Source organism: Ursus arctos, unplaced genomic scaffold, assembly GCF_023065955.2.
Source record: "Ursus arctos isolate Adak ecotype North America unplaced genomic scaffold, UrsArc2.0 scaffold_3, whole genome shotgun sequence".
Classification (NCBI taxonomy): domain Eukaryota; kingdom Metazoa; phylum Chordata; class Mammalia; order Carnivora; family Ursidae; genus Ursus; species Ursus arctos.
In genome coordinates this window covers 49,244,313-49,265,986 of record NW_026622985.1, presented here as the reverse complement: position 1 = coordinate 49,265,986, position 21,674 = coordinate 49,244,313, and the positions used below count along the sequence as shown (strand labels likewise).

Genomic DNA, 21,674 nt, shown 5'->3' with positions numbered 1-21,674 from the left:
TGGATTATAACTCAATTCTTGTCTGATTCAACATTCAGCCAGTAGGCCAGAAAGACACACAGGATGTGTTGTAAATATTAAGCATTTTATGACAATTCTTTGCCTCTTCAGGTTATCATCCTGTAGCTATCTTTCAAGTAAAGCTAAGAATGCAATTTGTCTTAAATTCCCGCAGTCATTTAGTAATGGGGATTTGTATCCAGCTTTTACTATCTTTTTTTTTTTTGGTCCTATAAACAAGTATATATATATATGTTTTATATATGAAATTTCTTCCTGAGTCCAGCCACAACACTTTTGTTTCTTGCATACACCGAAACATTTTTACTGATGGAAAGGACAAGAATAGGTCTCAGTCTGTGGCTTAGTACAATTTTTGGTATACAATTTAGGGGATGGAAATTTGGAATTCACTAAGACTGCTAAGAGAGGTACATTTTATAAATCGAGCAACACTATAATCAGGTTTCAGGTACACCAAAAGCCTTCTTCCAGACAATGTTTTTGAGATATATGTTTCCCCTAGAGACCTGTACTAAAATGTGACAGCAACCAGATTCCTTGGCTGATTAACTACTTAGTGAGCTTCATAACTTTACATTTACCTCCCCTGCAGGCAGGGTAGAGGCTTATCTGGGGGCATCCTAGCAGCTGTCCTGTGAGGAGAAAGGCGGTTAGGCCATACCTGATCACTATAGCAATTCAATCACACACTATAGTAATTCAAAAACAATGAATATTTATTAATACATTGCCATCACATGGAAGACACTGTTGTAGAAACTGTATGTGTATAAAACTCTGTTAACCCTTGCAAAATCCTACTGCTGTATTATTGTATTTTTATTGTAGTATTATTGTATTATCACTTTTGAGAGGAGGGCACAAGAGAGTCATAGATCACACAGATCAGGAACCAGGCAATGCTGTGCCAGCGCTCCACCTTTGACCATTCTGCCATTTTGTCCCCCTATATATAAAGTAGAAAAGACAAGTATTATTAAGAAAGTAAGGTTGATGGGGGCGCCTGGGTGGCTCAGTCGTTAAACGTCTGCCTTCGGCTCAGGGCGTGATTCCGGCATTCTGGGATCGAGCCCCACATCAGGCTCCTCTGCTGGGAGTCTGCTTCTTCCTCTCCCACTCCCCTTGCTGGCTGTCTCTATCTCTGTCAAATAAATAAATAAAATCTTTAATAAATAAATAAATAAATAAATAAATATATATATATATAAAGAAAGTAAGGTTGAGGTGTATGATCTGTAAGGTCACACAATTGTTCCACAGCTCTTCTATGACATAAGCTGACTTTGAGGGCAAATACTATCCAGGCTAGAAAGTGCTTACTTCAGAGTAGAGATAATGAAAAATCCAAAGATGAGTGAATCGCAGAATGGAGAAGCCAGAATACGATATAGGAAATGTGACTTTTACTTCCTAGATTTGACAGTAGATCAGCAGCTTCTTTGGGGGTCCAGTCCTTGTGAGAAAGAGGCCCTATGGGCAGAGCTCTCAATTGAGCCCAATTGAGCCCCACAGTTTACCAGCAGTATTTATGTATTCTGTGGGATTTAATTGAAGGAGAACGTGCTGCACCACATCATTTTACTCGAAGCTTACTAAGAGTTAGTGGACAAACAACTGCTTTGTCCCTCACTGCTCTGTGTAATCTGACCTCAGGCAAGCTCAGAAAATGGGCCCATTTTCCCTTTTTTGCTCCAAGGAGGTTTTCTGGGTCACTTTGAAGACAAAAGGGAATGACCATCATTCCTCACAAAATGGGTTTAACTAACATTATATCCTTACTGTTGTATAGTTTAGTTGCTGACAAACAGTTGCACAAGAAGATGGGGGTTCACTCATTTATTGAACAGATATTTATCTCTAGTGAAGTACCTGTAACATTTAAGAGAATGGACTCTGGAGCCAGACTGTGTTCAAATCCCATCTCTGGTCTTTACTGTCTGTGAGATTGATCAATGTCACTGTTTCCTTACCTGTAAATCGTGGCTAACAACAGTACTTGGATCAGGGTTGTTATGAAGGTAAGATGCCTGGCACGTGGGTGCTATGTTAGTGTTGGGTATTACTGAGTACCTGCTCTGTGGCACACACTGTTGTAGGGACTGGGAATAAAGTCATAAAAGAGGGAGATTAAACTTCCTACTTCCCATGGCCTGCATTCAATCACTTTAGTCAGAAAGATACTAAGCATCAAGTTTAGTATACATTTTGATTTCAAGTTGTAATTAAATTACATAATGGGTGTACATATTCATATGTATGCACAATTCCACAAACATTTGAAGAATGGTTGGAAATGCTATCTAGTTGCTCAAACCACTCTCAAACTTTATTTTTATTATTCATATCATTCTACAGCTTAACCGTGTATACTTTTAAAAAATCCCTATCAAATTTGTGTGAGTCAATTTTTTGGAATGGGAATGCAGCTTCTCGAATCAACAATGTTCAAATAGTGGTTAGTTTCTTGGATCAGCCCACAAAAGTCTTAATGTTTGGGGCGTGGAACTACAGCGTTAATGAAAGCCACTAGATACTGATCTTTTAGTTTATCTGGATTTACATAAGGAAAGTTTTCTTTCTCAGGCAATCTTAAAGTCCTGCTCAGCTGGGAAAGGAAAGATGGAGGATGATTATAGGGAGGGATCACTCTATCACCTGATGGGTCATTTTTCAGTCAAAAGGCCTGCATTTTCATTTTCCTGAAACAATCCCATGATAGAAATAGCAGAGATGTTTCTGACGTTTGTGTGAGACAATAGTCATATTCTCTACAGTTCTTAATTATTCAAAACTAGCATGACTCACTGTATGTACAGAGTGATCTGTCAATTCCTTCATGCCCTCCTCCCCAAAGATGTAGAAAGATTTTTTGGAAATAACTTTCAAATCTAGTCTTTCTTTGATACTCTCACAATCTCAATGATGTTGGAAAAGTTGGCCCAAAAAGAGAACAATAGGCAAATCAATATCAGCAGCATGAATATAAAAGGAAATTGTGTGGTGACACCACAAACTGTCCTCCTAAGGCTGTTAAATTGGCCAGAAACATTCTTTTATATTATGTGGTTTACCTTTTGGATATACAAGCAAATGTTATCCAAATGAGTCCCAGAGCTCTTTCATATTTCAGAACTTTTACTTTCATCTACCCACCAGTGAATATGAAAGGGACTTTTCTCTGTTTAATTTCTTCTTTGGAATCCTCAAGCATTTCCCTAAAGTGTTTTTGATCCCCAAATACTTTTTTGAAAATCATTTTTTCCCTTTTACTAAATGGTTTCTTTTAACCACTTATATAAAACATGTATTTAAAAATATGCAGTGTTATGGTTTACAGTGTTGGAACATTCATGATTCCAGAAAGGTTATATTAACTGTCATCATGTTAAAGTGGATCAATACTGAATTAAGGGCACAGAAAGCCAGTGTCTAACCTGGTTCATCTACTATGAAGATTCACTTAAATACTTTGAGTCTTAGTCTATTGCAGTGCCTGATACATTGTTGTGAGTTATATGAAAAAAATAATGTTGTATGAATTTGCAAAATAAAGGTAGTCTTTGGTGTTGTATGGAATTGTTGGATCACTATATTGTATGCCTGAAACTAATAAAACACTGTATGTTAACTAACTGAAATTAAAATAAAAACTTAAAAAAAAAATAAAAAACCAGAAAGGTAGTCTTAGTCCTGAAAAACTCTAAGGAACCTTTCAATGTTAAGAATCTCTTTTTAGACTCTACCCTTAGCATCTTTCTACACTTGATCTTAGCCAAAAGGCCGAGAAGCGATACCCTTAGCATCTTTCTGATAACTTTTATCATACCTGTGAGTGACCTGGGCAACATTTAAATCATGTTCAGTAGGACCTTTCCTAGATAATTAGCAAAATATTATTCTTCTGCAAAGATGAGTGGAATAGGGGCAATCTATTTAATAAATTTAATATCTATAAATTTGTATATAAATATAAATATTTTATAGGTATAGATAACATATGCAAATAATATTTTTATAATAACAGTAAAATTCACTGATTAGGTGTCTCCAAGAAGTTAGCGCTGTAAAGTGCTAAGGGAAATTCAGAATAATTTAATTATATAGAGTAATTAATGTGAATAATATCCCTTATTTTAGTCTCAAACAAATTTGATATTTTGTCTTTCTTCCATATATTGAAATTATTTTACCCATGTTCATTTTAAGATGTCTTATAGATGACACATGGGCCTTAACCATAGATTTGAATCTTAAAAATGTAAAATTTCTGTTGCTTAGTCCATTATTGAAGAATTGATTACTCAATTTCAAATGTAAATTATACCCTTTAAGTGAAAAGAAACATTATTTAAACAGCATTTAAACATTTAGCATTTAAAGCATTTAAAATTCTACTATAGGAACTTTAGTAACTTTTAAGAGTTAATATATGTCTAAACTGGGATAAGTTATTTCCTTCTTACTGGCAGCATCAGTCCCTAGGATGACACCAAAAATTATCGCCTTGGAATTTAGGGTGACACATTGCTTTAATCACTTGTGTGTGGGGCTGGTTAATTTCATTTCCCAGAAATACAGTGAAATATGCAGGCCGGTATTTATTTAATATGGCTTCCATGACTTTAAACTCTGCCTTTGGAAATTCATAAATTCCTTTTCAAATGGAAAGGGGGAAATCACTGTAACTGTGTTCCAGTTAATTATTCTTTTTTAGCAGTGGCCATCTGGATATGTGTCTAGTCTCTACCCTAAGTATCATGTTAGGGGAATGTCCATGACATATAATTTGGAAAAGATGAGCAACTGTGCCTCTTTTGTTAGTGAGGTTATCACTAATAATCTCATAAACAAGTACATTTTTGCAAAAACCTCATCTAATAAAAAAAAGAAAAACTTCTTCTTTATAAATTTCCCTAGTGTTAAGAACCTCATTTCCTCTCCATTTTGGGGACAATTTTAAAGAAAGATATAAATCTTGTTTCCACTAAAATCTAGTACACAAAAGGAATATAAAATTTACCATTCAGTCATACATTCATACTATGGTTAGCAAACATCTACTGTATCCCAGACACCATGCTTGCTGGGAAAATAATGGTGAAGAAACAGACACAGGCCCTGGCTTCATGAAGTTTATTTATGAACAATAAACATAACGCCTACCTGAGCAAGAAGGAGACATCTGTTAACAATGAACCTGAGGTTTGGGGTTGTTTTTCAGTGCAGTATAATCTAAACCATTGTGACTAATGTAAGTGTTAAAATCTGCTGAGAGATCAAGAAAGATAAAGGCTGAAAAAAATCCATTGATTTTAGAAAAAATGGCCATAAGGAGAGCTTGATGGGAGCAGGAGTCAGATTAGAAAGGACTGAGGACTGAGAAGAAGGTAAGAAAACTGACAGCAAGTATATATAGAGAGATTCTGCCTAAAGCTTATCAATGATGAGGAGGAAAAATTATCACAGTTGCTCAACAACGGTGTAAAAGTTTGCTGTTTGTGTGAAGTGGGGGAGACTTAAAAGATGTGTGAGTAAGAAAGGATCCTGATGAGAGAAAGAGGTAAAATATGAAAGAAAATATAAAAGGAAATAAGAGATAATTGACACTGAGTGTTTAAAAATGCAGAAGAGGTATGCCTTGAGAACTATTAACAGAGTTAGGCGAAGTTTAACAAATGTTCTTGGTTCCATATGAAGAGAATCATTTATTGGAGGAAAAAAATGTAACTCTAAGTAAATAATTAAATAACTAAATAATCAATCCAAAATGACTGAATAAGAGACAATGAAACCATTATTTTATTTGGCTTACTTCATTCTTCTGTTTTGGTCTCAATGCCATCTGCAAAAGAGACAAAATCTTACTTCATCCTCTACATTATGAGACTTCTGTGTATTTAGAACTAATTCAAAGCAAAACTCTAAGTAATCAACTTTTAATTTGGCTCTTCCATTAATTAGGCTCTTTCGTGTTGCAAGAAATACAGTGAGGTTGTGTTGAAAGGCTAGAGAACAGTGAAGGGGTACAGGAAGTCACGGTGATATTTGTATGATGAGGAAGAACCCAAACATACTTTGTAGTACAACTCTTAGTATACATCCACATCTATGAAGGCATAGATTTGTGTCTGTTTTCTTCACTGCAATATCCCTAGCTCCCTGGCACATAGTAGACACTCAGTAAGTATTTGTTGAATGTAGGAATGACGAACAGCTCATCTTGCCTTGCCCTTCTAAATGAGTGTCTCATACTTCCAATCTCTGTGAATCTGCCATTCATCTGACTAACCTTTCTTTTACTCTGCCTCTTTCTGTTTCTCCTGTCACTGTCAATCACCAACCCTCCACCCTGCCGCTCTCTACTCCCACAGTCTCTCCATATTACTCAAGCTTTTGACTACTTTGTGGTTTCTATTTTCCATCTTGTCAAGGTGTTTATCTTGGTTTTGCAACACTCCAGAACCTGCAAGTCTATTTTGAAGTTTTTCATTTGCATTCCATAAGAGAGATGATTTAATTGGTTCGTTAGTTGCTATTCAATATATATTAAAAAAAAAAAAAACCTAATTGGGCATAGCTCTCATGCTAGAGTACCTCATAAGACCACTATTTAGCTCTGTTGTTTTCAAATTTGCCTGCAGGAAGCAAATTTTCTATTTGACCCAATAATCAAGCATACACACAGACACATGCACACACACACACACACACACACACACACACACACACACTGAAATGGACACATTATGAAACAATACCGACACTTTTTACTAGTTTAATGCACTCAGATCTATTTTTTACTAGTTTATTTTATTCTATTCACTCCATGCCATTTATTCTGTTCAATTCTGTTCTGTTTCATTTCCATATACTCTATTTCACTCTAAAATGTTGGAGAATTGATTCATAACCCACAAACAAGTCAAACATACAATTTGAAAAACTGAGGTTTAGCTTACATATGGACAACTTTGTTTTGGACATCAATTTTCAAACCAGTCATCTATGATCAGTCATCTATGGTCAGTCAGGGCAGTAGAATCATATGTTAAAAGGCATGAAAAACTCTGTCTGTGGCTAGATCCTTCCATGAGAAGGGAGAGATACTCCTTTTCCAGGTGGGTAGGAAGGGCACTTTGTATGGTATCTCTGATACAGGCAAACTCCTACTTTCCAATTTAATGCTGCCTTTTTTCTTCCTACACTCTGCCCATTTCATAAACCAACCCCTACTAAAATGTTGGTTGATGAATCCTTGCAGTGGGAATTCCTTTAAGGTATATTTCCATTTTAATATGGTCTTTTTTTTTTTAAGATTTTATTTATTTATTTATTTATTTATTTATTTATTTATTTGAGAGGGAGAGAGAGAGAGAGAGCAAGAGTGTAAGAGCAGAGGGAGGGAGAAGCAGACTCCCCACTGAGCAGGGAGCCTGACATGGGGCTCCATACTAGGAGGCTGGGATAATGACCTGAGCCAAAGGCAGACGCTTAACTGACTGAGCCACCCAGACATCCCTTTTTAAATATGATCTTATTTAATTAATTTAATTTAATTGTTAAGAGTAAATCATTTTTAGAACTGAATCATGGGTCTCTCAAAATTAAATAACAAGTGACAGCCCAGAAACAGGTGATGTTTGGGGGACCCAGGGCCTTTCTTTATGCCTCTTCAATTATGTATCTTCTCTTAAAGTTGGTTCTGTGTACAAATAAAAATATTTTCTCTCAACTTCAATGGGAAGTCTGTACAGGGCCCAACTCTAACCTTAGAATACTATATAGAGAATTTCCTGAGGTGGTAATCTGGTATGATGGCCTGAGTAATGGTCCCTCCAAGACGTCCACATCCTAATTCCTGAGAACTGTGAATATGTTACCTAACATGGTAGGAATGACTGAGTAGATGTGACTAAGGTCTGTACTTTGAGATTGGGGGGTGGGGGGATATCCTGGGCTTCCCAGGTGATCTCAGTATAATCAATGAGTCCTTTGCAGAGATGCTTTCCCAGCTTCTGAGAGAGAGAGTGAGAGAAACAGAGAGTCAGATTATGACAGAGAAAGGCAGAGAGATGGACAGACAGAGACACAGAGAAAGCGAGACAGAGAGAAATGGAGAAAAGGGTGATGAAGGGATTAGAAAGATATCACTTGAGAAGATTCAACCTGTTGTTGCTGGCTTTGAAGATGGAGGAAGGGGATCTAAGCTAAGAAGTGTGGATGGCTTCTGGAAGTTGAAAAAGGCAAGGAAATGGATTCGCCCCCAGAGTTTCTAGAAAAGGATGTACTCTTACTCACACCTTGGTTTTTGCCTAGCGAGATTCATGTCAGCCTCCTGACTTTCAGAACTATAAGATAGTAAATTTGTGTGGTGTAAGCCACTAAATTTGTGGCGCTTTGTTATGGTGGCAATCAAAAACAAATACACTTGAAATGACCTTGTTAGCACCAACAGAATGTATGGAAATATAAGCAGCCAACCTCATATATGCTCTGACATCCCAGATGGGAATCCTTACAGGATAATGGGTAAGTGACCTAAGACATTCCTCCTTTTGTATGTCAGAGAACACTGGATTTTTGTACCTTGTAGATAAACCTGTGTCTCTATGGAATCCAATCTCCTTACCCCAAGTTAGAGAATAGAGACTGTGGTTTAATACTTATTAGGAACGTGCAAAAGAAGAGGCAGTATTCCCAGGATATGAAATATACTGCTACTTTATTACAGAGCTTCAAACTGACAGAAAAATTGAACTATTCCTGAAAAATTCCGTGATGGTGTCCACAGTACATAGCAGTATGTGGATGGATGTTAACATTAAAAATGTTTTGTGTCTTCTTTGTGCAAAACTTAAAAATGTTCAAGAAACATATATAGTGAAGCATATTATACAAACCATATTAGCAGATGAATTTGGAATATTTCATCTTGGCTTCTCGATTGTGAGATTTATAGAATACAATTAAAAGTTGATATTCCATTCTCAAATAACTTACCATCTGGTATACCAAGGACTCAGAGTAGACTCTTTTTTTCTCCCTAAAGTACACATGCACGCACGCACACACACACACACACACACGGATACCTATTAAGTGAATGCACAAAATCACTATTTCAATCAAAATTCTACACATTGTTAGGATTTAGTGACAAATATACACATAAATACTTTGGAAATTTTCTGGAAAATTATGTAAGTTTCAGGGAAGTCGATGTAAAAACAGTTGATTTTAACAAAGAGTGATGTTGGAATAAAAGTGACAATTGCACCAATAAAAACACAAAAGAGTCAACAAATGAACAACTCTTTAGGTTATGGTTAAGAGGCAAGGAATCCATAGACATTCCAGAAAAAGCTGCACAGAGGGTCCTCTGTTGTTGATTAGTAGCAAACGGGCAGCATGGAAACATCTTATGATCATGAGAGCAGTTGGCACATGTTTTCTTGTGTGTTATCCTGAAAGCAGTGAATGAAAGAAAACAGTGATGAACTTCTCAACTTTTACAGCTCGGTGGGGGTCAATTTATGGATGATTCATCTTATGGTTGAATAAGGAGCCAGAAAGATGTAATGAAGGAAAATATGAAATTGTAAGAACAATTTGGCTCCCTTTCTTAATCTAGGGAAATAAGATCAATCTGACCTAAATTAACTTTGGCGGTAACATTTTACCAAGATTTGAGCTATTCACTGAAATTAACTGTAAATGCACAGTTATTAACTGTTTTTGGAAAGTTACAATGTGGTCATGACTCAGGGACAAAGTGACCCAGAAAACGGATGTCACAGGCAGCTCAGGGGTCTGAGAGTCAATACATACTGAAAGACGACAGAGAAAAAACTCCAGGGGGAACTTTCTTCTAAGCTTCAAATGTGGCCTTTCTCTCCAAGATAACCTCATACTGGGAAAAATCTGAGCATCTGGGGAATATGGCTGTTTCCTATCACTTTTTCTGGTATATTTGTCCTACAGAGACCAAACATGAGTGACATTTAACATAGGTCATTGAAGGATACCAAGAAAATCCCCTTTTGATTATTAAGTAACACCCTTTTTTGTGTGTTTGATTTCCCCCTCTGGATGCAGGAAATCACTAGCTATGCTCTCTTACTAGTTATAGAGAGGGGATAAAGCCTAAATTCCAAATCAGCTGGAGAAAAAAATTACCTCTGCGTTAGTAAGCAACTGACAGCTTCCATGTAGTCAGAGAAATTTAAAGTTAGAAGGAACTATAAGCAAGGTTTCCTTATTTTACTGGTCAGTTTAATTTAGGTCAGCAAATATGTACCATGGCCAGGCACTGTGGAGTTTTTGGTATTTAGAGATTAAATAAGATCCAGTCTTTGATCTGATGGAGTCTAAGAACAGTAGGGTAGGCAGAGGTATTCTCTGTGTCATTGAAGAAAGAACTGTGTTAGGTGTATGTATCACTCAGAGTTTTTACCTCCAAGCAATAGCAAATGAGTTTGGCTGATATAAATGGAAAAGCAACACACCAAACTCCCATCCCATAACTTCTGGGGCGGGGGCTGGTGAATCAGATATACAGCTTGTAAAGCCAGAGCAGCAGCCAAAACAATGCCCCTGGGTAAATTCATTGTTTTTGCTATCCTTAGAAACCACAGTTTGCAGGATCAACACCAAGAATCCTGCACCCTGCTTTCCATTACCATTACAGCCACATTCAGAGTGGGACATTGTTTACACTGCTGCCTCTGTTCACCTTGAGAGCAGATTCTTCCCTATCCCTACTTCTTTGTGTCGCCAGTTCCTAATTCCTGCTCCCAGATGCTGTGTCTGATTAGGTATTCTGAGTATTCTGCTCTTATCTACCAGGCTGGCTGGGTCAATGAGTCACTGCCATTTCAGCTTCCATGTCAATTGTCACCATTAGAGCGTGGATGGAGTGAAGCAGATTTTAAATTCAGTTTAGTACAACACAGTCTTTAGTTTAAGCAATCTTTTGGGTAACTCCTATTTTATTTTCAGTTTCTTCTTGTCCTTATTTTCTGATTTCTCTTCATGATGGTACTTGAGTGTATGGTAGGAGGAGAGACATAACATTATGGTGTGGAGAAAAGAAAGGGGCCTGAAGTACATGTGATGCTATCTGGGTCTCTCTTTTTTTTTTAACAATAATTTTTTGTTTTGTTATATTAGTCACCATACAGTACATCCCCAGTTTTTGATGCAATGTTTCATGATTCATTATTTGCATATAACACCCAGGGCACCATGCAATATGTGCCCTCCTTACTACCCATCACTGGCCTATCCCAATCCCCCACCCTCCTCCCCTCTGAAGCCCTCAGTTTGTTTCCCAGAGTCCATAGTCTCTCGTGGTTCATTCCCCCTCTGTTTACCCCCCCCTTCATTCTTCCCTTCCTTCTCCTACCAATCTCCCTGCTATTTCTTATGTTCCATAAATGAGTGAAACCATATGACAATTGTCTTTCTCTGCTTGACTTATTTCACTTAGCATAATCTCCTCCAGTCCCGTCCACGTTGCTGCAAATGTTGGGTAATCGTCCTTTCTGATGGCTGAGTAATATTCCATTGTATATATGGATGCTATCTGGGTCTTGTCTAGTCGCCTGCTGTGGAGTTGTCTGGTTTGATTCTGGTGCTTGACCAATGGACCTTTTGGAACATTGTACAAATATGACAAACATCAATGGATGATTTTTACCATTTTTCTGTAGTCACAAAGGCACAGTGTAGCTTCTTTGCCTAACCCCTGGTTTCTGCATGTCCACTGGCTGTCTTGGCACCTTCATATTCCCATGCTTAGAGCTGCTTAGCTCTCCCAACTGGGCAAAGCATACAGTGGTGTAAGCTGTGTGACTGAACATGGAGGCTCTACTTCCAGGACATTTGACTCTTCAGTACCTACCAATATGTTTCTACTGAAGCCTGCGTTAGAGTTCCACTCCATCTTTGGCTTGCTTTTTCCCACACACTGGGATCAATAAGGTTGGCTTTCCATACCCTTTTTCTATCCATCAGGAAATAACATTTGTCCACATTCTACTTATTCTTTAGGTGCAATAAATATTATGGCTGCAAGTGATCATGATTGGGGGTAAATGAAAACACCTTGTATTAGCATGAAAAAAATATTAACCCAGTCAGACATCTGCATAAATCAGTACAAGAAACATGTAAGGGAAAAAGTAGGTGCGGAGAGGTCAGAAAAAAGTTTTTTAAGGAAATGACACCGAGGTATATGTTGAGCATGAACTCTGTGCCCAACTTTAGATACTTTAGATTTTGTTCCCATTGGCAGGCTAAGGGGCTAACAGTCTTTATGACATGATAGAGGAGAATTAGGAGGACTTTCCAGACAACAGTCACCTTCACCAGCCTGCCCTTATGTCTGATGGTCCATAGAAATATCATTGTATGTCAGCAGGATCTAGAAGCTTCACTTCCTCCACAGTGGCTGACAGCCGGAAGACACAGTAGTGTGTGGGGACCAAGAGAATCCCACAGAAGCACAGGTTTAAGGAACTAACCGGGTGCTGAGAGACTTCTCTCCCTTGGATGAAGGAGATTAGTGATTAGGAATTATTTAAAGTAGTCCAAAGTTCAGAATTGTATCTTGAGAGCCAGGAGATGAGATTATAGGGGAAGTGAGCCAGAGATGCTGGAGCTGGTGATCAAAAATCATAGATGAAGGCAGGGCCGACTCTCCAAGATGCAGTCATGGGGCTGAGGGCCAATCTTTGGGAAGCTATTAGGAAAGCCGAATGCATGACAGGAAGCAGAGCTGTGATACAGTGCTGATCCATGAGAGCCTTCATTTCAGGCACTGTCAGGAGTTAAACTGATGGATTTATCACTTTACTTTCTGCAAATAAAGGTTGTGGAAGCCACACCGGATTAGACCACAGGGGGGACTCTGATAACAGTACTCTTTACATGAATTGAGAGAGTTCTTTAAAAGCAAATGTTTATTTTCTGGGACAGATAGAAATGGTATTGGTATTGGGGCGTCTGGGTGGCTCAGTCAGTTAAACATCTGACTCTTGATTTTGGCTCAGGTCGTGGTCTCAGGGTAGTGAGATCGAGCCCGCCATGGTCTCCACACTCAGCAGAGAGTCTGCTTGAGATTCTTTCCCTCTGTCTCCCCTCCCCCACCCACTGCTTGCGCATGTGCACTCTCTTTCTCTCTTTCTCTCTCTCTCTCCCTCTCTCTCTCAAATAAATAAATCTTTAAAAAATGATATTGTTATTAACATCCAGCTTAGAGTTGATATCTCATTATTTCATTCACTGATTATTTATCTGAGTTAGTGAAATAGGAATAAAATAAAGTGTTGCCTTCGTACTGGAAAGTAAGATTGCCTGTACACACACACACACACACACACACACACACACACACACACACAAAGGAAACAAGATATAAAAAGTGTTATGAGAAGGCTAGAAAAAATATTATGCAATTTATTAGGAGGGAGAGAATAATTGACTGGTGGTAGCTGCTTGGAGAAGAGTGTTTTTTCAATGAGCTTTGAAAGAAGGAAAGATCTGAACATTTAAAGGTAGGCAAAGAATATTTTAGGGAGAAAGAAACAGCATGGAAAACAAAATCTGTAGGGTCTGAGGAAACGGAGAGCCATTTGTTCTGGAAGGAATATAAATGACCTAAGGCAAGTTAGGTTCTAGTCAGGACCTATGACAAAGGAAGATAGAAGAGCCCAATTTGGATTGTGGGACCACCCAAGGGGAAACTTCAACAGAACTCTGGGTGGGGTTAAGCAGCATGGGCACATGAAGCCCCAGGGTTCCTTAGGGAGGTAGCATGTAGAAAGGGTAGAGAGAAAGTGCAGAAAAGGGAAAAGAAATGTATCCTTTGTCACTATTCTGCCATCTGCTTATTATTTTTTAAGAGAGGGAGAGGGGTAGGGGCAGAGAGAGAGGGAGAGAGAGAATCTCAAGCAGGGTCCATGCTGGGTGTGGGGCTCAATCTCACGACCTGAAATCATGACCTGAACCCAAATCAAGAGTTAGACTCCTAACCAACTGAACCATCCAGGTACCTCACCATCTGCTTATTTTAGGTGGATCTTTCCATTATGTTTTGGGGCCCAGGCCAAGCCAGGGCTTGTCTATATCCATTTTCTGGGTTGTGTTTAACAGGAAATGAAAGGCTAGAAAAAGATTCTGTGTGAGCAAATGGAGGAAACACATTCCTCAGCTTTTTTTTTTTTTTTTAACATTCTCTTTTCCCAGGGTTGCAAAGAAGTGAAACAATTATTGCACCTTTCATTTTATCCAAGTTTTAAAATCCATTTTTCTTTTTTTCCCTTCAGTTTTCTTGTTCTTGAATTTTGAGCAATCAGAAACAATGCTGGAATATTAAGAAGGAAAACACAAAATCAGAAAATGGAAGGAAATATCAAAAAGGGGTTCCATTTTGCTCACATTTTTAAAAGCACATATTGAAAAATCCAGGGCATTTTTGTCAGATGAAAGGCCAAAGATCTCCACTGTGTCTATCACACCTCTGACTGACAATCACAGTGCTGATGTAGGAGAACTAGAGATGTAAGGGCTCACCAGGGACGCTCTCATTCACCTGCTCCACCAGGCAGTGAGGCATCCTCAGCTCTGACTCACTGGAAGAGAATCTGGTGGGGCAGGTTCCACCTCTGCATGAGGATTTGTTTGCCTGAGGAGTGTTTAGTCCTTGCCTACACGTAGGGAGCCTTCTCATTCCTTGGCAAACATCAAATCCCTTTTGTTTCCTTTTATAGAAATAGGTCTGTATTTACAAATTATTCATACCTATTCCCACCTGATCTGATTGTTTGATTGCTTTGCTTTCCTGTTTTGCTTTTCCATTTATAAACCCTTTTTTCCTAGGGTGAAACTGTAGCCATCCACCCTCTTCTCCTGGTTTCAGGTGAGGAGTCTGAATTGTGGGTATTGTAGTTCTTTTGCCTTTTAGGGTTTCTGGTTGGGCAACGTTGGAGTCACACTGGGAGGACTTCTAGTCCCAGGTGGCTCGATAAGCAGCAGTTTAGGCACCACACACAGAGGGAGACACGTTTGAAGAGAGTCCTGGGTTTTGGTAGAGTGACTTCCATTCACTAAAATGGTGTTCCTGAACTGAAGAGGCTGGGGCTCATTTCCACAACTGTAAGTGTTGTTTTTAAAAAATTAATATTTTTCACTATTGTTATATGGTACACACTAGGAAACTGTAACTTCCAGAAGAATTGAACAAGCTAAATGCTTCTTCCAACCTAAGCCCTGCTTGGAGAGAAAAAAGGGAAGGTAACTGATATTCTGTGATTTTGTGGGACATGGTTTAGAATGAACTTTGAGACAGAGACTAGAATGATACCTTGAGAAATGGTTTAGAATAAGGTAATTTATTAAAAGAGGAAGAAGATATGTAGCATTCAAAGTCAAATTAGAAACACACACACAGACACACACACACACACACCACACACACCCAACTCTGGCTTGCTTCATGTACGTGGATGGTTGATATCCTCTGAAAATTTTAAGTATTTCAAAAGAGAGCCAAGTATGTTGAAGCCTGTGGGCATTAAAGTCAGGTAAAGTTGGATTTGGTGGCTGCACTGCTTATCAGATATGTGACCTTTGGTAAGATGTTTCACCTTGTCAAGCCTCAGTTTCCTCATTTGTAAAGTTGGTATGATATCTACCTCACTGGATTAATAGGATGAAATTTGCGTTGTACTAAATAGATGATTAGACAATAACTGATGGAGGATAAGCAGGGCTTTTTCCTAATTTTCAACTAAGCTTCAAAAGCAGATTGAAGAAACTGTTTAAAGTGATAAAGTGATTCCACTTATGTGAGGTATTGAGAGTAGTCAAATTTATAGAAATAGAAAGCAGAATGGTGGTTGCCAGGGGTTGGGGAAGGGGAAAATAGGAAAAGTTTAATGGGTATAGAGTTTTGGTTTTGCAGTTTGAAAATGTTCTGATGATTGGTTGCACACGATGTAAATATACTTAACACTACTTAACTGTACACTTACAAATGGTCAAGTTGATAAATTTCACATTAAATGTTTTTCACCACAATTTTTAAAAAATAGATCAAAGAACATGTGGTGAAAATTCTGGTGCCTCCAATTTGTTAATGCATCCCTCATTCTTGAAAAATTTTTAAGTCCATTTTCAGAGGATTGAGATTGGATCACCTATGTTAGTTTCTGGTTTTTACATACCAATAATTAATAGTGATGATGATGCCTTTCTGGTATGTTCTTAAAGTTGTCTCTACCTTAGTGGTCATCTTTTAATAGTCTCCTTAATTATATGATTATCTCTAATTCATAATAGTAATATTCAATATTATTTTATGGGTATTGTACAGAATCTAGGAATTAAGAAGTCATAATTATTAGTTACATCTCAGTTGCATTATTTATTCAGGTTTTCTCACCTTCCTTTTAGCTTATTTATAAACAGATTATTTTTATGTGTCTGTGTCTTAGAAATAACAGACTGTCAAGACAGGATCTGTTAAATGCCACTTTATCTTAAAATGTATTAGCTAAAATTTTGTTTGTCATTGTTGAACTTTGGGGAAATCCTTTCTTGAAAGACCATATGTATTCCTAGCTGTCTATTAAGACTATCTCCTATGGTATTTGGTGATAACTAAAGGTGATAGCAACAAGTATTTGTGACAAGTGTGCAAGGTTTTGCATGTGATATACCACATGAATTCAAATCCTCTCAGGAGCTATGTCAGCAAATCCAGGGTAACATCAGAATGAAAATAGAGGAGAAGGAAAACTGCAGAAGCACTTGGCAAATACTGCCTATCAGAGCAGCACTGTTTTTGCCATTGAATGCCATTTCTGGCCTACTTTCTCTAGGAAGTGTCGTTTATTTATTTAACAACTACTTCTAGCAATCCTGCAGTGTTCTCCCACTGGGCAGGGCCTTGGAGTTAAAGAGTGACTGAGGCTTAGTCCTTGAGGGGATCCTGATCTACTATAAGAGAAATGTATTCATAAATAGCTAAAGGGAGGAAGTGCTAATCCATTAATCATGCCTCCCGTTCGTGGCATCACTGTTCATTAATTCCCACTCCTTAGAAGGTGTGATGTTTAGTATCGGGGGATAAAAGGAACTCCATAAATCTTTGCTTGAACTGTAATTATTGGAGATTAGAAGAAATAAACTTCCAAACTTTTATCTGAGTCTGTCAAAAGCAGAATGGAGTGAAGAGACGTGTACCTAGAATTGCCGAGGAAGGGGAGGCTGTGACCTACTGAATATTAAGAGGACACCGTGGGAAGTGGTGGAGTTTTAGCCATACCTGAAAGGTGTGCAAAGTTGAAATAGGCAGAAAAAGGTGAAGAGACTATCTCATCTAAAGCAGTATTTCTTAAACTTCACATAGATGATATGATTTTAGGCAGTAGATATACCGGACAATCAATAACATTGAGTAATGCTGTGAGGAAGTTAGTATATTTTGCAAATTTCTTTCAATTTTTCAAGAACAAAGTTTTACTGTTGTCTTTAACTGAAACTTGCTTCCAACACTTTTTTTTTAAAAAGATTTTATTTATTTATGTGACAGAGAGACAGCCAGCGAGAGAGGGAACACAGCAGGGGGAGTGGGAGAGGAAGAATCAGGCCCCAGCGGAGGAGCCTGATGTGGGGCTAGATCCCATAACGCCGGGATCACGCCCTGAGCCGAAGGCAGACACGCAACGACTGCGCCACCCAGGCGCCCCCCCAACACTTGTTTTTAATTCTCCTTTGTAAGAACTATAGAGTAAGTAATAGGCTCAATGATTTTAACAGGCAAAAGGTATTTAAGTTGTAACTTAACTTTCAGAATAACATTTGTTTTTATAGTTATTGCCTATTTATTCCAATGGACACTGTTTTTTTTTTCCATTAATGATACTGCTAGAAATGTGCTTTTATAATACTTATTTGAGCTAAAAATCAGAGTGGATTTACAGAGAATATTAAGTAAAAAATAGTTCAGATCATACTTGCTAATGGAAAAATCATGAAAAGATGCCAGAATGCCTGAAGTTTGGGAAACATGGAAGTAAAGGCACAGTCAAATACAAAAAATTAGGAAGTAAAGTGGAATCAGTTATGTTTATGTATAGCTGGGAAGGAAGGATATTTGGTGTTCTATGGCTATCTTTGGATAATGATGCTGGAATAAGGTTGATTGTAGAAGCTTTAAAGAGATTTGGGCTTCAGCTTCTAGGTGGTGTCCTGACCCAGACACATGATGAAAGTTGTGCTTTAGGAAGATCATCCAAGGAATGGCTTATAAGTTGTTTGGTGCACAGGGAACACAAATGCAGGCAGAGTCTTTGGACATAGGTCTTAATAATCTGAGCATGGATAAACAACGGGTGCTGGGAATGAAAATGGAAAAGAAGAGAGGGATGAGGAAGTAATTCAATAAAAAAGAAAACTAGTGATTATAAAAAGACAACCACCACATTGCTCTTGAGTTAAGTTTGGTGGCCTAAGAGAATTACAGTGACACTGAGACAAAAGAGAGAGAGCTAGAGTTTGCTGGGGAAATGATCCTTTGTGCTATAGGCAAATTGGAAATAAGATGAATCAACCTTCCAGTGGAAAGGGAAACTGCATTGTTAATCACATGGGGCTGGAATTTTAGAAAGCCATCAGAGTTGGCCAGAGAAGTGGAGACAGCAAGCACATCACTCCTTAAAATGAAACTCAGCCCTGATCTTTTTCCTCCCCCACTCAAGGATAAATGGAGAACCTTCAGGTATCTAGGGAAAACCAGGGAAATGGAGAGGAGGTTGACTGTTTCCTCCCAAGATTTAATTTTCTCCAGAGAATTCTCTCTTAATTACTGTAGTCACCATCTTGCTCAGAGATGAGGCTCCTTTATAGGGTCTTTCATGAGAATAAACAAAAACATCTTCATCTTTAGCCAGGAGAATAGTCAGTCACCAGGTTTAATTTCTAGGAATGGTAAAGTGGAGTTTTCTATGTGTTCTCTTTCTACTGGGAAAGGCACTTAACTTAGATGCTTCCCCAATATGTACAATACATAGTAGATAGCTTTTAAGGATAGGCAGATATCACAAAGATTCCCAGCTTAAACAATAAAATATTAGAAGTTGTAAAAAATACAGCACTCTCCCTGATCCTGTTTCCCACTTTCCCACCTCAGAGGTTGCTACTATCCTGTCTTTGTACATTATCTCTCCATTGTATGCTTTTATTCTTTTATCTGTCTTTATTTGTATGTTTTTATTCTTCCTGCCACTATGTGAATATATCCAATGTTTAAAAACATTTATATGAACATTAGAGTATACATTATTCATCTGCAACTTGTTCTTTTTTCTCAACATTGCACTTTGGAGATGAATCCATGTTGATTTTGTTGCACAACTTATTCATTTTCATAGCTATGTGGTATTTAGCTATCGTAAGTAGCACTATGATAAATATTCTTACATATGCACTTGGGTAGGAATGTAAGAATTACTGTAGTGACTATTTCAAGGAATAGATTTGCTGAGCCATAGGCATATGCATCTTCAATTTTATGAGATACTGATAATAAATTGCTTTCCAAAATATTTATACCACATGTTATTCCAGGCCAAAATGAATGAGAGTAACTGTTTCTACCCATTCTCAACACATTTATTTATCTCAAATGTTCTAAATAAATAGCCTTTCCAGATGTAACTGAAAACCAGACACTTGTGACATCTGAGTGACTAAGATAAGTTTGGAACATTCTAATCTCTAAAATATAGTGCAAAATTTGATTGCGAATCAACTTTCTTATTTTTCAACCAGTGTGAGACATTAAATCACCTGTCCATCTAACAGACACTCACTTTAGTATTAGTTATATTAATAATAATAGTGATGATAATATTAACAACCGTTAATGTCATTGAATGCTTACCATGTACCAAGTGCTGTCCTAAGCACTTTCATTATATTGTCCTATTTAATTAATTTTAGGGGGCAGATAATGATATTATGCCAATTTTAGAGATGAAGAAACTGATTCACAAAAATACTACATCAATAAGTAGTAAGTAGTGTTGGTGGGTTTAATATATACTCAGTGTATTCCAGTTAAGACAGGTGAGAAAGGATAAGTGGGAACAGGCTGGGAAGAGAGACATTAAGGTATCATAATCCTTAACTTCCAAAAGTTTAGAATCTAGTTAATATTTAAGTTACATCAAAAGAACATTTAATTTAATTTTGCCTAGGAAAATTAGAAAATGATCCTTATAGATTATCAAAGTTTACTGAGCCTTGGAGAGAGAGAAAAGAAGTTAAAGAGGCAAGAAAAGGAAGGGAGTGGCTTTTTATAAAATGGAATATATTTGAGACCTATGTCCTTATTTTTTATGCAGAAGTGGAAAATACAAGATATATTTGGTGAAGTTCATTTATCCAATCATTAATTCAACAAATAATTTCTGAACATCTGTACTGTGTGAGGCACTGAACTAAGTTTGGGACACAGAACTGAACAAGATTCTTGCACCATCTCTCCCTGTAGACAGATGTGCTTGGAGATTTAGTATTTGGGGAACTGGGGGCAAAAAACCAAAGAGAATAAAACTGGAAAGACAGGTTGTATCTAGTTACAAAGGATTTTCAAACATTGGTCCTAGAAGTGGTGCTATTTTCTGAAGGCAGTGAGGAATCAGTATGAGTCACTGTGAGGTGAGTTGCATTGTTTATTAATTTATTCAGTAAACATTTATTCTACCTGTGCTTTGCTTGTGCTGGGGTTGTAGAGATGGAAGAGCTCATATTACAGAGGGAGTGACAAATAAGTATATAAAATTGATAATACAGCGTGAGAACTAAAACAGGGGTTTGCACAGAATAGAGATATCTAATGCAGGCTGGGAAAGTGTAGTGAGAAGTGGGAAGACCACAGTGGGAGATAATCCAAGGTGGTTTTGGGGATAAAGAAAATCGTTTGAAGAAATTTAACAACTGAGTTTAGTCTTTTTTTTTTTTTTTTTGGTTAATTTGAGTACAGTTGACATACAATGTTACATTAGTTTCGATTATACGATGTAGTCAGTTATGCTATGCTCACAAGTGTAGCCACTATCTGTCACCATGCAACCCTATTATATTACCACTGACTACCCATGTACCTTTCATTCCTGTAACTTACTCATTCCATAACCAGAAGCCTGCATCTCCCACTCCCCTTCACCCATTTTGCCCATCCCCCACCACCCTCCCCTCTCTGGTAACCCTCAGTTATTCTCTGTATTTATAGGTCTAATTCTGCTTTTTGTTTGTTTGTTTATTTATATTTTATTTTTTAGATTCCACATATAAGTGAAATTATATGGTATTTGTCTTTCTCTGTCTGACTTATTTCATTTAGCATAATGCCTTCTAGGTCCATCATATTGTCACACATAGCAAGATCACATTTTTATGGCCAAGTAATATTCCTCTCTGTGTGTGTGTGCATGTCTTTGTGTGTGTACCACACCTTTATTCATTCATCTATGAGTATAGTCTTTTATAGAATAGCATTTATTTGCTTTTTCTAGCTTCAAAAGTGTTGCATGTTCACTGTGGAGAATTTAAGAACCACAGTCATACTTAACAAGGATGTA

The 21,674-nt window shown here is 37.6% G+C and overlaps 1 protein-coding gene and 1 pseudogene across 1 annotated transcript in view; one reads left to right on the top strand and one right to left on the bottom strand.

Moving 5' to 3' along the window:
- Positions 1 to 3,697: 3,697 nt before the first annotated feature.
- On the bottom strand, positions 3,698 to 3,816 carry LOC113267313 (U2 spliceosomal RNA; annotated as a pseudogene).
- An 11,132-nt stretch (positions 3,817 to 14,948) lies between these two features.
- MACC1 (MET transcriptional regulator MACC1) overlaps positions 14,949 to 21,674 on the top strand; it is a 55,784-nt gene continuing 49,058 nt past the window's right edge. Inside the window, exon 1 of the mRNA XM_044389158.2 lies at positions 14,949 to 15,180. The gene's annotated coding sequence lies outside the window, so the exon portion shown is untranslated. The remainder of the gene's footprint in view (positions 15,181 to 21,674) is intronic.